Source organism: Physeter macrocephalus, chromosome 6, assembly GCF_002837175.3.
Source record: "Physeter macrocephalus isolate SW-GA chromosome 6, ASM283717v5, whole genome shotgun sequence".
NCBI classification, from domain to species: domain Eukaryota; kingdom Metazoa; phylum Chordata; class Mammalia; order Artiodactyla; family Physeteridae; genus Physeter; species Physeter macrocephalus.
Window position 1 is genome coordinate 29008408 of NC_041219.1, and position 5866 is coordinate 29014273.

General features: G+C 42.0%; 1 protein-coding gene across 5 annotated transcripts in view; it reads left to right on the forward strand.

Annotated features, from left to right (window-relative positions):
• Positions 1 to 5866, forward strand: part of VEZT (vezatin, adherens junctions transmembrane protein) — an 83798-nt gene that overhangs the window by 15643 nt on the left and 62289 nt on the right. Inside the window, exon 1 of one of the 5 annotated variants that reach the window (XM_024127246.3) lies at positions 3309 to 4097. The exons of 3 other annotated variants lie outside the window; for them this stretch is intronic. The gene's annotated coding sequence lies outside the window, so the exon portion shown is untranslated. Of the gene's footprint in view, positions 1 to 3308; positions 4098 to 5866 lie in introns of those variants that run through there. One more of the 5 variants, XM_055085251.1, reaches the window with a different exon arrangement.

Sequence of the window (5866 nt, forward strand, 5' to 3'; positions counted from 1 at the left end):
AGGTCTGAAGTGGGTCTCTTGTAGACAGCATATGTACAGGTCTTGTTTTTGTATCCATTCAACCAGTCTGTGTCTTTTGGTTGGAGCATTTAATCCATTTACATTGAAGGTAATTATCGATAGGTATGTTCCTATTACCATTTTCATAATTGTTTTGGGTTTGTTTTTGTAGGTCTTTTTCTTTACTTGTGTTTCCTGCCTAGAGAAGTTCCATTAGCATTTGTTGTAAAGCTTATTTGGTGCTGCTGAATTCTCTTAACTTTTGATTGTCTGTAAAATTTTAATTTCTCCATCAAATCTGAATGAGATCCTTGCTGGGTTGAACAATCTTGGTTGTAGGTTTTTCTCTTTCATCACTTTAAATATGTCCTACCAGTCCCTTCTGGCTTTCAGAGTTTCTGCCGAAAGATCTGCTGTTAACCTTATGGGGATTCCTTTGCATGTTATTTGCTGCTTTTCCTTTGCTGCTTTTAATATTTCTTCTTTGTATTTAATTATCGATAGTTTGATTAATATGTGTCTCGGTGTGTTTCTCTTTGGGTTTATCCTGTATGGGACTCTGCGCTTCCTGGACTTGATTGACTATTTCCTGTCCCATGTTAGGGAAGTTTTCGACTATAATCTCTTCAAATATTTTCTCAGACCCTTTCTTTTTCTTTTCTTCTTCTGGATTCTGCTATTGATTCCTTCTAGAGTATTTTTAATTTCAGTAATTGTGTTGTACATCACCGTTTGTTTGCTCTTTAGTTCTTCTAGACCCTTGTTAAATGTTTCTTGTGTTTTCTCCATTCTGTTTCTGAGATTTTGGATTATCTTCATTATCATTTCTCTGAATTCTTTGTCAGGTAGGTTGCCTATTTCGTCTTCATTTATTTGGTCTTGTAGGTTTTTACCCTGTTTTTTCGTATGTGACATTTTTTTTTGTCATTTCTTTCTTTCTTTTTTTTTTTTTTTTTATGGGGGGGGGTGTATTCCTGTCTTACTGGTTGTTTGGCCTGAGGCGTCCAGCACTGGAGTTTTTAGGCAGTTGGATAGAGCCAGGTCTTGGTGCTGAGAGTAGGACCTCCGGGAGGCCTCACTCCAGTTAATATTACCTGGGGTCTGAGGTTCTCTGTTAGTCTAGCCCTTTGGACTCGGAGCTCCCACCACAGGAGCTCAGGCCCAACCTCTGGCATGGGAACCAAGATTCCGCAAGCTTCATGGCGTGGCAAAAAAGGAAAAAAAAAAAAAGAAACAAAAAAAGGAGTAGTACAATATGAAAGAATAAAAAACAAAATAAAATTAGAAAGATAAAAAATATATTAGGAAAAATTAAAATATAATTGAAACAACAGCAACAAGGTAAAATAAAACCACAACAGAAAAAAGAAAAATAAAGTGGGGGGGGGGGGCAGGGAGAAACAAGCCAAAAGGAGAGGACAATAACAAAGTATAAAGAATAAAATAAAATTAGAAAAATAAAAGATTTATTAGGAAAAATATAAATGAATCAACAATGAGTCAGCAAGGTGAAATAGAACCCCAGTCTAAAAGAGGAAAGGAGCAGGAACCGAGCCCAGCAGAGTGAGCCGGTGGCTGTGGCGTGGGGGCTGAGAGTTAATAAAAGTGTCCATGGAGAACAATGAAAATTCAGTGGATTCAAAATCCATTAAAACTTCAGAGACAAAGATCTTACATGGAAGCAAATCAATGGACTCTGGAATATCCTTGGATGATAGTTACAAAATGGATTATGCTGAAATGGGTTTATGTATAATAATTAATAATAAGAGCTTTCATGAAAGTACTGGGATGGCATGTCGGTCTGGTACAGACGTAGATGCAGCAAACCTCTGGGAAACCTTCACGAACTTGAAATATGAAGTTAGGAATAAAAATGATCTTACACGTGAAGAAATCTTGGAATTAATGTACAGTGTTTCTAAAGAAGATCATAGCAAAAGGAGCAGTTTTATTTGTGTGCTTCTAAGCCATGGCAAGGAAGGAAAAATTTTTGGAACAGTTGTGGCTCGCGGGCTCTAGAGCGCAGGCTCAGTGGTTGTGGTGCACAGACTTAGTTGCTCCGCGGCATGTGGGATCTTCCCGGACTAGGGCTCGAACCCGTATCCCCTGCATTGGCAGGCGGATTCTTAACCACTGCGCCACCAGGTTAAGTCAAATTTTTTTTTTTTTTAATGCAACTAAAAGTAACTTTTTCTGTTCAAGGGATGGCATGTCGGTCTGGTACAGACGTAGATGCAGCAAACCTCTGGGAAACCTTCACGAACTTGAAATATGAAGTTAGGAATAAAAATGATCTTACACGTGAAGAAATCTTGGAATTAATGTACAGTGTTTCTAAAGAAGATCATAGCAAAAGGAGCAGTTTTATTTGTGTGCTTCTAAGCCATGGCAAGGAAGGAAAAATTTTTGGAACAAATGGACCTGTCGATCTGAAAAAATTAATAGGTTTCTTCAGAGGGGATTGTTGTATAAGTCTAACTGGAAAACCTAAACTTTCCATTATTCAGGCTTGCCGAGGCACAAAACTGGACTGTGGTATTGAGACAGACAGTGGTGTTGAGGATGACATGGCCTGTCAGAAAATACCGGTTGAGGCGGACTTCTTGTATGCATATTCTACAGCACCTGGTTACTATTCCTGGCGAAATTCAAAGGACGGATCCTGGTTCATCCAGTCACTTTGTGCAATGCTGAAACAGTATGCTCACAAGCTTGAGCTTATGCACATTCTCACTCGGGTTAACCGAAAGGTAGCAATAGAATTCGAGTCCTTTTCCACTGATTCTACTTTTCATGCAAAGAAACAGATTCCTTGTATTGTGTCTATGCTCACAAAAGAACTGTATTTTTAATCACTGAAGAAATGGATGATTTTTTTTTTTAATCTGTATGCCAAGTGAGGAAACGGTGTGACTGATAAAACTATATTTTCCTCTCATTTAAATCTAATCTAATCCAGATCCCACATGCCGCGGAGCGGCTGGGCCCGTGAGCCATGGCCGCTGAGCCTGTGCGTCTGGAGCCTGTGCTCCGCAATGGGAGAGGCCACAACAATGAGAGGCCCGCCTAGCACCAAAAAAAAAAAAAAAAAAACTGATAAATTATATTTTCCTCTCTCTTTTAAATCTAATCTAATCCCCCAGGTGATACATGGAAACATGTCACTTTCATAGCAATAAAACTACTATGAAGCTACCTCAAACACAATCTAGGCAGTTGAAATTGAATTTAATTAAGAATAAATAAAAATGGATAATGGTACAGTCATTATGAGAGGAAATGATTGTAAATTAACAGCTCTCATAATTAGCAAGTTTTAGTGATTATGCTATGCTACAAATTTTCAAGGAATTATGGAAGAATTTAAACATTGCTGTAATGTGTTTCAGTGATATTGACAATGCTCTTGTTTCAGAGAACATGTTCTAGTTTTTGTCAAACTATAGACATGATGATGTGGAATAATGTATCCTCGAACTTGGTGGTCCATGTGCACGGTCAAATGCTTGAAGACCTTGCTCTTAGAATTAGTATTTGGAGACAAGACAATGGTATTTTTACATCACTCATCTGAGCACATGGTGTTGCAGTGTCTGTCCCGAGCATGTCTTTGTCGTTTAAAAAAAAGAAAAAATCCTGTTCAGTATTGAAAAAGGAACTAAATGTTTTACTTGAGAATACGCAAGAAAAGTAAGTTGACTCTCAGGTTAAATGCACTATACAGTGCTGAAATGCAGCTCTTCTGAAGGGCTCTTATGCAAAACCTCAAACTTTGATCACACTGATAGCAGCATGAATTGAAGAAATTCTATAGGAGCATACTAAAATACAACTTACAGAATACACAGTGAGGTGTGAGGAAGAAACAGTAAATCAATCAGCTGGGCACTCGTAATTAGAAGATGGCTTGAGCCTGAACAGGGACACAGCACAGCCTATGTGATGAAGGCAGAGCCATAGACTACGGCTTCAGGAAAAAGAATGCTGGCTAGTTTCTTCATAGGTACTGGTGTACTTGGAGGATGCTCCCAAGGCAAGAAGCTCCAAGAAAGTGAACCAAATCAAACTTCTGAAATGGAAATTTTCAAAAGATGGTGAGAGTCATAATAAAAATTGTAGCACTTTTTTTTTTTTCAATTTTTTCAATAACAGCTTTTAATTGGATGTTAAATTCTTATCTAGCTAGCACCATTACCACTGTACCAGATACACTGAATAACAATTCACTTCTCATTTTACACCCAGGGGGAGAAGGGCTGCAGTTGTCAGCCTGTCAGAAATTAAGTATGTAAATTAATGCTTAAGTGTATGAATATGAATATGATTTACAAGAGGCTCTGAGTGTTGTTGGGGGAAAATCCTGAGGTCTCTCATTCCCCTTCAACGATAACAAGTGCTCAGTGACCTTGACAGACTGCGTGCAGACATGGGTGTAGCCACGTGTGCACTTGGCCACCAAGCTTTGGGAGCTGAAGTACTCCCAAGAGCAAATCCTGGACTCCTTCTGGAATGTCCCTTTCTGCCATCCATGAATGTCAGCCCATAAAAGCAATTTCATTAGCATTTCCTCATTTTCCAATATAAGCGGTGAGTGTGGCCTAATAATATGGGCCCTCAACCATCCTTTGCCAAGGATGGGAAAAATCATAGCACTCTTGGTAGTAAAATTTTTGAGCATGTTAAGTTGTATTTTGTTGACATTTATAATCAGAGGAGAATGATACTGTTATGATCATATACGGTTCTCTGAAATGAAAGGACCATGGCATGCAGGATGTTAGCAGTCATTCAGTCTTCCCTCCTTTGGTGCCCAGGGAAACTGAAGGCCAGAGAGGAGAAGCAGCACGGCCCAAGCCGGGGAGAGCAGGCTAGGAGCCTCCTAGCTCAGGAGGCGTTGAGCTGTCCCTGCATCGCTGTATCCCGCTGGTTTTCAGTCTGACATTTCCTGTGAGCCTTCTTTTGCTAAAAGAAAGGAACTCACGTTTATAAATGAAAGCTATTTGTTTCGGCTATGTCTGTAACTTTTTCTAAGTCAATGAAGTATCTTAAAGTGTGTTCCTGTGTGACAATTTTATAAAAAATTTGTTATTATTAATTTTTATTTCCAAATATAAATTTTAACTTAAACTTAAAAAAATAAAAGAGGAAAAAAAAAGCCTTGGCTATGGGGGCGGAGTTTAGGCAGGGATGGAACTTAGGCAGGGGCAGGGTTTAGGGTGGGGGCGGGACCTAGGTGGGTGGCGGGGGCGAGGTTCAAGCGTGGTCAGGGCCTCTGCTTAGGACCTGCGCGGAAGGGGAGAGACAGCCGTGGAAAGGAGGGCCTCTGGAGTGTGGAGTTCCGGGGTTTGGAGGTAGGGCCCTGGGTGAGGGTGTGTGGGTGGGGTTTGGGCCTAGCGCATTGGAGGGGGTCTCCGAGTGTAGAGGTGGGGCCCTGGGTGGGGGTGTAGGGGCGGGGCTTGGGTTCTGCGCAGCAGGAGGGAGGCTCCGAGGGCAGAACATTAGGCCCAAGAGCCCAACAGGCTCCCAGGTGCCTAAGTGGACAGGGAAAGCGCTGGCCCCGTTCCCTTCCGTTCCTTCGTGCCCCTCCCCCACCATGTCCCCCAGGGTCGCCCCCGTTGCTACTGGACCCTCTAACCATGGGTGGGTCCCACTGGGTGTAGGAACTCCTCCCCTCCTCCAGCCCCCCCTCAGGGTCCAGCCTTTACTTTTGCTCCCCCTTCCCTCCCTCCCCCTCCCTCAGGACGTGCGCGGCTGGAGGGGGCCTAGGTGAGCAGAGGATCAGGCCCGATCTTAGCGGGTTCCTGGGGGCCCAAGTGGGCAGGGGAAACCTGGCCATGCTCCCTTTTGATCCTCTGTCCTCCCA